Below are 13,978 nucleotides of genomic sequence, written 5' to 3'. Positions count from 1 at the left end.
TGCCGTGCCAATGTATTTTTAACCCTGCAATGTGCAACATTGCAACTTCTGAGAAACTGCAATGATTACACCATAGAGATAAGTCCGCCTTTAGTTGCTGTCTTCCAGTTAGCCAACAGAGGCGTTTCCTGGTCCTGAACAGAATTTTCCTCTGTAAAAATGACATAGGTTATGCACCTTACTCATAGAAAATAATTGGTTTAATGGTTTCCTATGGTGTAGCAATAATGCCCACACAGCAAGTGCCACAAATGCAATTTAAGTCTCACTATCACCATAATGTTGAGGAAGGAGGAGACATAGCGAGCAATGAGGGAGCCTCAGCACTGTAAAGAGGAACTTAAAAAAAAGAGTTTTAAACCTTTTTACTGAATGGTGGGTGGACCTACAAAACTAGGGACAGGGACACTACAGCGTAAGCAGGGCCGAACTGGGACAAAAATTCAGCCTGGGCAATTAAAGGCAGAGCAGCCCACTATTAGGGGCGGGGCCAGAAAGGGGGCATGTCATGTCACCACCATTGACACGCACACCCCCTTGCCCCCCACCAAATGAGTATGTTAATGTGACGCTCCTCCAGAGCTAAAATAAATGGCATGAGTTTTTTTTTTGGGGGGGGGGGGGTGGTTTGAGTTTGTGCTGCGTTTGCTGGCGATTCGTCTCTGGTGTCCTCAATAGTGGGATACCAGAGATCAAAACAGGAACCGGACTGTTAAAGAGTTTTGTGCATGTGTGGGGATGTTCCTTGTGTTGTTGTATATGTTTGGACGTTGTATGTGTGTAGAGCAATTGTGTATGTGAAGGGGTCTGTTTGTGGCGTACTGCATGTGGCTAGGGGCTGTAGTGTCTGTGTCTCTGGGTTGTAAAGTATGTGTGTTTGTGTGTGTGTATTTATATAGGGCCTGTGGAGTGTGTGTTGTACTGTGTGTTTGTGAGTGTATCTAGGGGCTCTAATGTGTGTATGCATATAGGAACTGTAGAGCACATGTGTATAGGGGGGATAATGTATGCATAGGTGGTGTAGTCTGTGCCCAGGGGGTGCAGAATATGTATTTATAGGGGATATAAATTAGTGTGGGTGCATGACGGGGGTGTAATGTGTGTGTTTATAGGGGTATAACGTATGAGAGTGCAGGGAGTGTAGTGTAGGTTTATGGGGTATAGAGTGTGTTTAGTGTGTGTATGTGAGTGCCAGGGGAATCGTGTGTATATAAGGGGTATAGAGTGTGTGTAGTGTGTTTGTGTGTAAGTGCAGGAGGTGCAGTGTGGATATAGGGATATAGAGTGTGTATTGTGTGTTAATGCAGGGACTGTAGTGTGTATGTAAGGGTATAGAGTGTATGCAGTGTGTTTGTGTGTTAGTGCAGGGGGTGTAGTGTGTTTGTGTGTTAGTGCAGGAGGTGCTGTGTGTGTAGTGTGTTAGTGCAATGTTTGTTAGTGCAGGGGAGCAGTATGTTTGTGTGTTAGTGCAGTGTGTGTTTGTGTTACTGCAGTGTGTGTTAGTGCAGTGTGTGTTAGTGCAGGGGAGCAGAATGTTTGTGTGTTAGTGGTGCAGTGAGTGTTAGTGCAGTGTGTGTTTGTGTGTTAGTGCAGGGGAGCAGAATGTTTGTGTGTTAGTGGTGCATTGAGTGTTAGTGCAGGGGTGCAGTGCGTGTAGTGTGTTTGTATGTGTGTAATGTGTTTGTGTGTTTATGGCCTTAAAGTATTATTATTAAAAAGTAAAAAAAAAAAAATCCATTTACTCCCCCTTTTAACTTTGCAGGGGGGGAGGGAGCATTCACATACCTGGTGGTCCAGTGAGGGGCCTACGCCATACACACACACATCCCTGGCGGTCCAGCGGCAGGTAATTCAGTCTGTACCCCGCAGGGTACAGACCATCTCTCTCTCTCCCTCTCGCGAGCGCCGTTTTTTTCAGAGCGTTGCCGCCGGTTACCATGGCAACGCTCTGATAATCTCGGAGCTCGCGAGAAGAAGATAAAGGAAGCTGCTCGCCGTGCGCGGAGGGAGACCGGCTCACTGCCCGATCTCCCCTCCGGCCCGTGATGGGTTAGACCTCCATCTTGGGGCCGGTGCTGCTGCGCATGGGCCGGCAGGGGAGATCTCTTGGTCTTTCCTGCCGGCCTCGGCCCATGGCCATCGCGGCCCACCGGGCATTTGCCCGGTTTGCCCGATGGCCAGTCCGGGCCTGAGCGTAAGGAATATAGGTTTGTATTGCTAAAACTTTCGTTTTTCTTTAAGCATTTATTCCTACAAAAAGCCCTGGATTTTTTGAGAAAGTGGTACTTACAGCAAAGAATAGAAAATCCTATCTTATTTGAAATCACATCTTTTCATCCTGTAATACTTCAGCTAGGATTTTCTAAACAGGGAAATACATTATTGGCAGCAGCCTGTGTGTTGTAAAATGTAACATTTCTCTAGCACTAAAGGTTTTAATAGACACATCTTTGCATTTCTAAATATATATATATATATATATATATATATATATATATATATATATATACCATCACCTATAAATATACTTTTTAAATATGCAAGCTGAACTTAAGTTGAATCATAATTGTCTTGCTGGTAAATGTTGTACAGACCCCCAAAAATCTGCTTGACTTCCTGATTCGTGATACATCTGTCTAACACACATTCTGTTAGGTAACTAACTATTGGTAGGTAAATCCGTTACTCTGAGATTTTTAGATACGGAAAGGATACATCTGCGCAAAATATTGACGTGACTCATGCTACACCTGAATTCTTTGTCTGACTCTCACAAACAGCAGGTGCCTTCATTGATTGAAGATGGTTATTTCATGGATACAAACTTGTGTAATATATTGTAATTAGGTTTTATTTGTCACTGTTGAGCTAGGCATGATATGCGTGCAAATCATAGCATCTGAGCTGATCAAATGAAACACAGTTTGGTTAGTTTTTAATCATGTAGTTGTTAGAAATTGAGTTTTCCGTAATGTTTGAGTACTTTTTTTATAACCATTTATAACACTTGTTTCTTTAGTTAAAGTGCGTCTAATCACTCTGCTAAGCAGTCTTATACTATATGTTTTGTGTATGTAAAGTAGGAGCTAAAATATATGCGTTTAGCATGCAGTACTGCATGTGAATGGCATTCAAATAAAATGTTCAGCGAGGCAAGGGCCCTAGAGATATCTAGTAAGAACCAGTTAAGCCAGGATTTGGCTGTACTTCTGGATGTAATCGAACCTCAGACATATCTCATGTCTTTTCAGTTACATTTTCTTTTCTATTGTAATTGAGCATGCTATTTTGTGATAACACAGGGCTGTAAGGGGAGCCGTTTGAATAGTACAACTGATTACCAGTAGAATCTTGTCCATAGGGGCATTTATGGCAGCACCCCACCAAGTTCCATGTGGGTAGAAAATTTATTTGCAAATCTTACAAACACTAAGATCTTTTTTTCTATGGGAGAAAAAATATGGGGAAAAAATAGATTGACATATTGTGCATGTCAAAATAAAATTAAAAAAAATATTTGGGTTTTAGTTCTGCAGGGTCCCTACCTACTCCCTCTGCCTTTTTGGTGTATGTCTTGAGAAGATAAGAGCAACTACGCATGTAAAAAAAGGGACAAGTTTGAAATATGTCCTGTTTCAGCGAGTTTTGCACATGCCTAGTCTCCTTTAAGAGGGAATTTCAGGGACCTCCAATTGAATTGTCTATTGGGCAGCAGAGCAAGCTGCCCATTAGTTGAGACATGCTCTTCAGGTTCCATCATTTGCTCATGAAGTGGTGTTGCAGTGCCTACAGGAAGTGTGCACAAGAGAGCACAGCAGAAGTAGCCCCTGGCACCATCCAAATATAATACACTGCTTAATTATCTTTCATTTAGGAGTTCAATCATTGTATTTATGCAGTCCATGCCAGACCTCCTTTGACTGTGACTCACACACACTCCATGAAGAAATTTTTATTACCACACTGTTTTGTTTTTCAGTGCTTAGTAATGTTGTTCCTTTCTGGTAAAAATATATATTTTTTCCCTTTAAGTATATGAAATGTATCCATCTACAACAGTGGTTCCGCAATTAGTTTTCATGATCAAACAGTAGTCCAGAATGTAGAAACTAAATTAGATAATGCCAGGCACCCATATATTTGTTTTAATGGTAGGTTAAGATACAGTTATTTATTTTGAGTTTTTGCTTTTTTTCAATCTTCTTCAGTTTGTTTAACTACTAATTATAACTAATTCGCTTCGATCGATAAGACCACCTTGTCTACTCACTTCTTTCGATTCTAAAATGTTTCCTTTTTACTCCACAATTTCTGTTCTACATGATGTCATACCTTATTTTGCCGCATATTGTGGCTTATATGTTAGTTATTCAATAGCAAAATACAGACAAGCTCTGAAGTGCTTTAGAAACAATATTGAGCATCAATCACTTTCAAGTTTGGTTGGAGTTATGCAGGGAATATGGGAACATAAATTATAAATATACCAGTAGATTTATTTATTTTATTATTTTTATAGTTTTGAATATTTATCACTGCACTCTATATAATTATTTAAGAGAAATGGTTCTTGTGAGATCCTCTATAGCTACAATTGCAAGAAAAAGTATGTGAACCCTTTGGAATGATATGGATTTCTGCACAAATTGGTCATAAAATGTGATCTGATCATCATCTAAGTCACAACAATAGACAATCACAGTCTGCTTAAACTAATAACACACAAAGAATGAAATGTTGCCATGTTTTTATTGAACACACCATGTAAACATTCACAGTGCAGGTGGAAAAAGTATGTGAACCCTTGGATTTAATAACTGGTTGAACCTCCTTTGGCAGCAATAACTTCAACCAAACGTTTCTTGTAGTTGCAGATCAGACGTGCACAACGGTCAGGAGTAATTCTTGACCATTCCTCTTTACAGAACTGTTTCAGTTCAGCAATATTCTTGGGATGTCTGGTGTGAATCGCTTTCTTGAGGTCATGCCACAGCATCTCAATCGGGTTGAGGTCAGGACTCTGACTGGGCCACTTCAGAAGGCGTATTTTCTTCTGTTTAAGCCATTCTGTTGTTGATTTACTTCTATGCTTTGGCTCATTGTCCTGTTGCAACACCCATCTTCTGTTGAGCTTCAGCTGGTAGACAGATGGCCTTAAGTTCTCCTGCAAAATGTCTTGATAAACTTGGGAATTCACTTTTCCTTTGATGATAGCAATCCGTCCTGGCCCTGACACAGCAAAGCAGCCCCAAACCAAGATGCCCCCGCCACCATACTTCACAGTTGGGATGAGGTTTTGATGTTGGTGTGCTGTGCCTCTTTTTCACCACACATAGTGTTGTGTGTTTCTTCCAAACAAATCAACTTTGGTTTCATCTGTCCACAGAATATTTTGCCAGTACTGCTGTGGAACATCCATGTGCTCTTGTGCAAACTATAAACATGCAGCAATGTTTTGTTTGGACAGCAGTGGCTTCCTCTGTGGTATCCTCCCATGAAATCCATTCTTGTTTAGTGTTTTACGTATTGTAGATTCGCTAACAGGGATGTTGGCATTTGCCAGTGACTTTTGTAAGTCTTTAGCTGACACTCTAGGATTCTTCTTCACCTCATTGAGCAGTTTGCGCTGTGCTCTTGCAGTCATCTTTACAGGACGGCCACTCCTAGGGAGAGAAGCAGCAGTGCTGAACTTTCTCCATTTATAGACAATTTGTCTTACCATGGACTGATGAACATCAAGGCTTTTGGAGATACTTTTTTAACCCTTTCCAGCTTTATGCAAGTCAACAATTCTTAATCGTAGGTCTTCTGAGAGCTCTTTTGTGCAAGCCATCATTCACATCAGGCAATGCTTCTTGTGAAAAGCAAACCCAGAACTGGTGTGTGTTTTTTATAGGGCAGGGCAGCTGTAACCAACACCTCCAATCTCATCTCATTGATTGGACTCCAGTTGGCTGACATTTCACTCCAATTAGCTCTTGGAGATGTCATTAGTCTAGGGATTCACATACTTTTTCCACCTGCCCTGTGAATGTTTATATGTTGTGTTCAATAAAAACATGGCAACATTTCATTCTTTGTGTGTTATTAGTTTAAGCAGACTGTGATTGTCTATTGTTGTGACTTAGATGATGATCAGATCACATTTTATGACCAATTTGTGCAGAAATCCATATCATTTCAAAGGGTTCACATACTTTTTCTTGCAACTGTATAAGTGTTGTACTCTCACACATATACGTGAGTACACCACTGCTGTGGGCTCCTGGTGGATAAAGCTCCAAGAGCTGAAGATCAAAGAAAGTGGCACCTGTGGGGGACAGCATCAGGTAATAACTACTAATAACCTCTGCCACAACCCCAGGGCTACCGCACAGTTAGCGGCATTGTCACAATTGGTGGTCTTTGCAAAATTTGGCAAAATCACAGAAGTTGTTAGAGCCATTTTAAGTACATTTCAAGCACTCTAAATAGAAACACATCCAGATTATTAGCATATGCTTGTGATCTGTTCAGATTTTTTTTTTACTATTTAAAACAAATAGTTTTTTTTTAATGTATATTATTGTTATTCTTTTAAAAAAGAGAAAAAAACTAATTTCCAGAGAAACAAAAATAAAAAATGTGGGACACAGCCCATTTTTATTCCCGGTTATTGTGAAAAAAAAATAAATGTATACATATATTTTTATTGTGTTTTGTAGACTTTGACAAATTTGGTAATTCAGTAAATAATCTTTCCATAGATAAAATATCATATTAAGTTTTAGATACAAGTCTTTATTTTCATTTCCAATCCCTTCAGAGTTGCCTGTTTTGTATGTATTTCTTTTAAATAAATTAAATGTTTCTTCCAGCACAGGAACAGATAACTGAAGAGGAAAACAGTGATACAATCTAGCCATTCAAATCTTTGTTGGAGTTTCACTGGAACAAAATATATAAAATCTCTTAAGCCAAATGGCAGAAAATATACATTTACTTGCAGTTCAGTTTCTGCGATTGTGATCTTATAAGTATAGTCATAAAATCTTCCCCATCATCAATGAAGTACTGCATTGAGCCAGAGATTTGATATAAACTGAAATTTTAACAGTATCCATATCTATTAGCTCAAGGATTCTCAGAAGAACATTAACATATTTCTTATTTTAGTTTTTTGTAATCACAGGCAACTAAAAAATATATATGTTTCTTGTAAGTGCATATATACATTTTGTTGCACAATTGTTGGAACAATTATATATTATCCTAAAATATGACGTGTTTGTTGGTTTGCATGACCATGACAGGTAATGGGTTTTCAAGTAGATGGGAGTAAATGTTTGTTTTTAATCTCATACTTATTAAAACCAAAACTAGTTGACATTTGAAAATGAATCATAAGAAGCTGATAGCTTTTTGCAAGATCGTTTTACTTGCTATACGCAGGGCCGGCTCTACCATAAGGTGAATAAGATGTTTGCCTGGGGCACCGGCCTCTGGGGGGTGCTCACTGGGAAGTTTCCTGGTTGGCTGCTCTTGTCTGCAATTTGGGCTGGTGTTCTGAGCGAGCGGCTCCCTAGCCACCTCCCTACACCCCCATTCAGCTGCTGGACTCCTCTCCCTCGCTTGCCTGCTCAGGGACTGGGGTTTACTGTAACCCAAGCACCCGAGCAGAGCAATCAGGAAGTCGTGACATGACCTGGTATCTCGGCTGCTCCCTGCCTGTGAACAACGGAAGCACGGTGAAGGGAGCAGGAAGCAGCCTGTGCTCAGAGTGCACTGCTCTCCTGCTCCCCCAGAAAAAAGAAAACGTCCTGCAGGCTGGATCCCTTTTCCTCCAGACACAGCATCCATGTATGGCATAACTGGAGACTAAGGGGGATTGTTTACTGTATGAATCATTGTGAATTAGTGTGTGTGTAAATAAAGTGTGACTGTATGTAAAGTGGTGTGAGTTTGTGTAACAGTGTGTGTGTGTGTTAGTCAAAGTGTGAAAGTTACTCTGTATATGTCAGTGAGAGTGTGTGTTAGTGAGAGGGTGCAAGTGACTCTGGGTCTGTGTGTTTGTGTTAGTGAGAGGGTGCAAGTGACACTGTGTTAGTGAGAATGTGTAAGTGATTATTTGTGTGTGTGTTAGTGAGAGTGTGCAAGTGACACTGTGACATGGTGTAAGTGACTCTGGCTGCGTGTGTGTGTTAGTGAGAGTGTGTAAGTGATTCTGTGTGTGTGTGTGTTAGTGAGAGTGTGTAAGTGGCACTGTGTAAGTGACGCTGGCTGTGTGTGTATGTCAGGGAGAGTGTTTGTTAGTGAGAGTATGTAAGTGACACTGTGTTAGTGAGAATTTGTAAGTGACTCTGGGCGTGTGTGTATGTTTTAGTGAGAGTGTGTAAGTGACACTGTGTAAGTGACTCTGGGTGTGTGTATGTCAGTGAGAGTGTGTGTTAACTGCAACTGCATAACTCCAACCAAGTGACACTGTGTTAGTAAGAATGTGTAAGTTACTCTGAGTGTTTGTGTTAGTGAGAGTGTGTAGGTGACACTGTTTGTGTTTTAGTAAGAGTGTGCAAGTGACAATGTGTTAGTGAGTATGTGTAAGTGACACTGTGTGTGTTAGTGAGAGTGTGCAAGCGACAGTGTGTGTGTTAGTAAGAGTGTGTAACTGACAATATCTATGTCGGTGAGAGTGTGTGGTGTTAGTAAGAGTGTGTGATTGACAATGTGTATGTCAGTGAGGGTGTGTAAGTTAGTGTATAAGTGACACTGTGTATGTCAGTGAGCGTGTGTGTGTGTGTGTTAGTGAGAGCTTGTCTCTTTCTTTCCCTAAATACGTGCTCACCATGTCTCTCTCCTATAATGTTTCCCAGTCTCTGTTTCCTAAATATCTAAACAGTCTCTTTATCTTGTACCTAAAGGTCTCCCCATGCTGTTTCTGTTCTTTCTTACTGTGCGTCTGCTTTCACTTAAAGGGACACTATAGGCACCCAGACCACTTCAGCTCATTGAAGTGATATGGATGCACTGTCTCATGGTCATTATCATGCAAAGGTAATTATTGAAGTTTTTAAGAAACTTCAATAATTGCCATTCACGATTAACTCTACCTCTAGTGGCTATTCATGGGGATGTCCAGCGTCACTTAAAACCCCATTGGGAAATCCTAATGCCCATTAAAAAGTAAAGGTGGACCCTAGCCAGCACTGAAAGACAAGTGGCAGAAGGTGGTTTTTCACCCCTATTGCACCACAAGGGTGAGTGCACTTGATGGAGGGGGAAGCGATTGTGCCAGCTAAAGTTTCCTTTTAGTGTCTACTCAGTGCATCTCTTTCCCTAAATGTCTCTTCATTGCAAATCAGAGTTTGGTGAATAAACCTCTGAGGGAATGTAGTTGCATTCATGAGGGGTGGCAAAATGGATTGTTGCCCAGGGCAGGAAGAATTCTTACACTGGCCCTGGCTATATGATAAGAGGTTGTTTCAGTTTAGTTGACAAGCAAAATTAACAAAAATTAGAAAACTGACACTTTCTCCTAGGTGCAAGGCCTTCAAAAATATTATTTATTGAAATAAATAATGTTGATGTTATTTATATTATAGTATAATACATGTATCCCAGTTAGCGACAATTTAGAAATAGAACGCACACAGCCTTTCCTGGTTAGTTTAATGATTTCTAATATTATATTATATTTATACTATAAAAAATGTTAGATAAATAAAATAATCTATCTCTACCCACAGAAGCATAGGAATAAAGCACATGAAACAAGAATGATAGTAGAACCGTTGCCTTCTAAATGATTCCCTTTGAAAGGTACCTATTAAAATAACGATAACAAATAAGCAAACTAAGAATCACAATAATACAGATTTAGTGAGAAAATGTATGCAATTTTAAGGTCGTCTGTGCTTTGTTTTCTTACAGACATACACAGATAAATGTACACACATAGACATAGAAAGATACACACAGACACGAGAGACAGGCACAAGCACACACATACACAGACACACAAACAAGTACTGACGCACACATACACAGACAGGTACACATAGGCACACACAGAGAGACATGGAGAGGCACAGAATTGCACACAATGACACAGACAAACACAACCGGGTACAGACAAGCACAGATGGTTACACACAGACACAGACAGGCACACACAGAGACATATACACAATACAAAATATGCCTCTGTTCCTTGTCTGCCAGCCATGCCCTTTCAGGTCTCCCCATCTCCTTTCTTGCCAGGCTGCTCTTCTCTCACTGTCCAGTTTCATCAGTGAGTTTCAGCATGGAGCAGAAGTAGCATAGTGATAGAGACAGGGAATATGGCACTCTATCATATTTCCTGTGTGTCTCTATCATTGCGCTCATTCTGTTCCTTGCTATTTATTTTATTGTGGATGTGAAGCCTTGGGAGACATTGGGGTTAGTTTTGGGCCCGAGCTCCATGTGTTTAATGCCTTTGTATTAATATAGAATTTTTACTACTCCTACTCGTTTTGCTCTATTGGTTACTTTTCCTAACTTGATTTGTGTACCAAATGGTGAGAAAATACACATATTAGTGTACTGCAAAATATATACGTTATTTATTATTTATACGTTATTTATTTATAGGCCTATTTTTACACCCTTTTTTGTCTGCCTGAATCATTTTCTAAATATTTTTATGGATGATATTCGGATTAGCCACACCATAAACTAAACGAGTCCAGAAGTGAATTTCATTTCTTGGAAAAATGGTACACTAAACCACATGTCTAGTGCCCAACCCTAGCGCTTATAACATGTGGAAATCATGCTACAAATAATGACTATGAAACTAGTACTAAAAGCTGCTGGTCCCCTACAGAATAGGTTTCTAACAAACAAAAATGATTCAGAACAAAAAGCATGCTAGAGAGCATATGAATACCCTAAAATAAAAAAAAATAAAAAATGAAAAAATGTCACTTTAAAGACTGCTATGATGGCTAACTTGTCATGAGTAGAGTGGGCAACATGCTCGGAATCGACCACAATACTTCTAACAAGTGAATGAGCTGACAAAGCACATTGACCAATAAAGTAAACTATTAAATAATCTCTCCAAAAAGGTGCAGCATCTCTGCATAAATAACTCTTGAGTGGGAGTTATTCATCCTGGGCTGCTTTGCCTTATTCTGAAGGATTACTTAATGGTGTGCAGTGTTGTTTATTGTAATTTGTCAACTAATGCTCTTGTTATTTATCTTGTGGTCCATTGCTAGTGCCTTGTTTATGCCACTTTTACTAATATCATAATTATCTACATCGTACTCAACTAGGTTCATTTACAGCCATTTAACTTTTAATTTACAGTACCTGTTAAAATTTGTTTATATTCATCTCTATGTATTTTCTTAATAAAAATTAACCTGCGGTTCGCATGTTTAATATATATATATATATATAATTATATAATTTTCTAAAAAAAACAGGGCAAGACAATTTAAAAATAAATAAATTATGTATATAACAATTTATTTATTTTTAAATTGTTATATATATATATATATATATATATATATATGTATATTTATATAATTTATTTTATTTATTTTTAAATTGTTTGCCCTGTTTTATATATATATATATATATATATATATATATGTATACAAAATCCTGGTTCCCCGCACTCAGTTTAACCGGTCTTGTTCAGTGCCTCGGTGCAACAACTCCAGCCTCTCCATATATTCCCAAAAGAGTGCACTCAGAGGACTTGAATAAACTTCAAATAAATGCTTTATTGAGCAATAATGTGCAGAAATATGCAGTTCAAGTCGACGTTTCAATCCAGACGGACTTTTATCAAGACAATTTTCTAGCCTGCAAAAGATATTTAAATATACATCAGTGCATCATGATTGGAGAGTGAAAACTGAAATCGAGGTTCTGTGATGTCATCAGTGACGTGAATAGATTCAAATAACGTAGTGAGATTCTATTAACCCCATACATACATATATGTATATATATGTATATTTATATAATTTACTTTATTTATTTTTAAATTGTTTTGCCCTGTTTTTATTTTTTGGATTTTTTTTAGAAAATTCTCCTGTTTCTACCTTTCTTAGTTTGACAAAGTGGTGTTTTCACTATACCTTTTTAAACTTAGGTCAATCAAATTGACTGCTTCGCCATCTCAATGTTATGTACTTTATTCAAAAGCATTACCCTTTACTCAGCTGGAAACATTGATTAGAAGTGGAAAAACAACATTTAGAGATAAGAAGACAAGCTTCATTTTAAAAAGGTGGCACAGATTTTTTGATCATTTTGAGGACTGTTTGTTTTTCTGCAGCACAATAAGCTATTACTCATTTGTGTCATGTAGTATGTGCAGTCAATCTGCTTCTTGCTATTTGATAAATAAATCCTATTTCTCAAATATATTATTTTAATGTTTGAATATAGTATTTCATTAGTGTGAATTTTGTGTTATTCTGTAGATTATTATAATTACTATATTAGAGCATTTAAAGCAAAAAAGAATCTCTAACATCATTCTGTCTCCCTCTACATATGTCTCCTGAAGTCTACATGTCAAAAGAAGTTTACCATTACTGTATGGCTCTATAACCTTCTACATATATTCCTGAAAGAGGCTAATTTCTTCTCTTGACTCCTGTCTTTGCCTGCTCATCACACTAATGAACATTCCCTAACAATACTAGCAGCTCCCTTTACTTTATGAATATATCACCAGTCACTAGGCTCCAATTAGACTGCAAGTTCCCAAGAGCAAGGCCGTCAATCTCTTTTGTACCTAAAAAACAAAATCAATACACTCACTATTTTACATATCATAGCGCTGTTTCCTTTCATGCCAATGCATGCATATCACAATTGTATTGGATAGAACTGCTGTGAACTAATAATGAGAATAATATTAATAAACAGAAATGTTTTGCAAAAACAAAAATAACGGGATTGCTGTTGCTGTCAGATCGCCATATGCAAAAACTGAAGGGAACCTCCAAATACGTTTGTACACATTCCACTCAGTTAAAAACACTGATTCTCTTTTTTTTATTTTCAATGGACTGTTTTTTTCATATTTATTAAAGAACACTCCACGCATCATAACCACTACAGTTTACTATAGTGGGTATGGTACAGATAGTGCCTTAGCACCCTCCAATTGTGAGGAGTCAAACCATTTTTGAATGATTTGATGTCTTACATTGGGTCCATCAGGCACGGCTACCCCATCTCCACAATGAATGCCTGAGATCTGGAAGTTCCTAAGCTGTGCCAGGTGGTGATGGTGCTCAAAGTGTTCCTTTATCTGGTATCTACGTGCCAGCATAATGTAATAACTAATAAATACAGTTACTTGGTAAAAGCAGACATCAGTTTCAAAAAGCACTTAACTTTGTCATTGCATTCAACTTTTATGTCCTGATTTGAGCTCTGAACTTCTTGTTAGATAAGTTAAAAGGTTTAATCTATCAAGTGTAACCATTTATGTATCTGTACCCTCCATAGGTACAGAAGAAGGTAAATAAACCCAATCTTCAGAAATATGAGGTTTGGATACTCACAGAGTTTTAACCTGAATTTTTTTTTTATTGGGAGCAAAGAGACTCTTGGAGTCAAATGCAGTCTGCAACTGCAAAGGATGGTTTATATTTTATTATAGTGATATATTGTTGAGAAGAGATGATGGAACTTTTGTTGGGATGTTGGAATGTTTACCAGCTCCATCATATGGACTGAGGATGTTTGTAAGTTATCCAACAGTAGGTGGCGCTGCTGCAACTGTATATGCCTGAACAAAATGCACATTATTTTTAAAAGTTATCTGCATCTTCCCTTGTCAACTGGCACTTTCTGTTTCTAACACTTTGTTACAGTTAATACTTTCTTTCTCATTGTTTCTTACCACCTTGAGTTCAAGTTTACATTATTCCACCAAGCACAACTGAACTGTTATATAACTGTTTTTTTTTTTTTCTGGAA

The sequence above is a fragment of the Pelobates fuscus genome, chromosome 1 (genome assembly GCF_036172605.1).
Source record: "Pelobates fuscus isolate aPelFus1 chromosome 1, aPelFus1.pri, whole genome shotgun sequence".
NCBI classification, from domain to species: domain Eukaryota; kingdom Metazoa; phylum Chordata; class Amphibia; order Anura; family Pelobatidae; genus Pelobates; species Pelobates fuscus.
The sequence above is the reverse complement of the archived record's forward strand: the minus strand, read 5'-3'. Positions refer to the sequence as shown.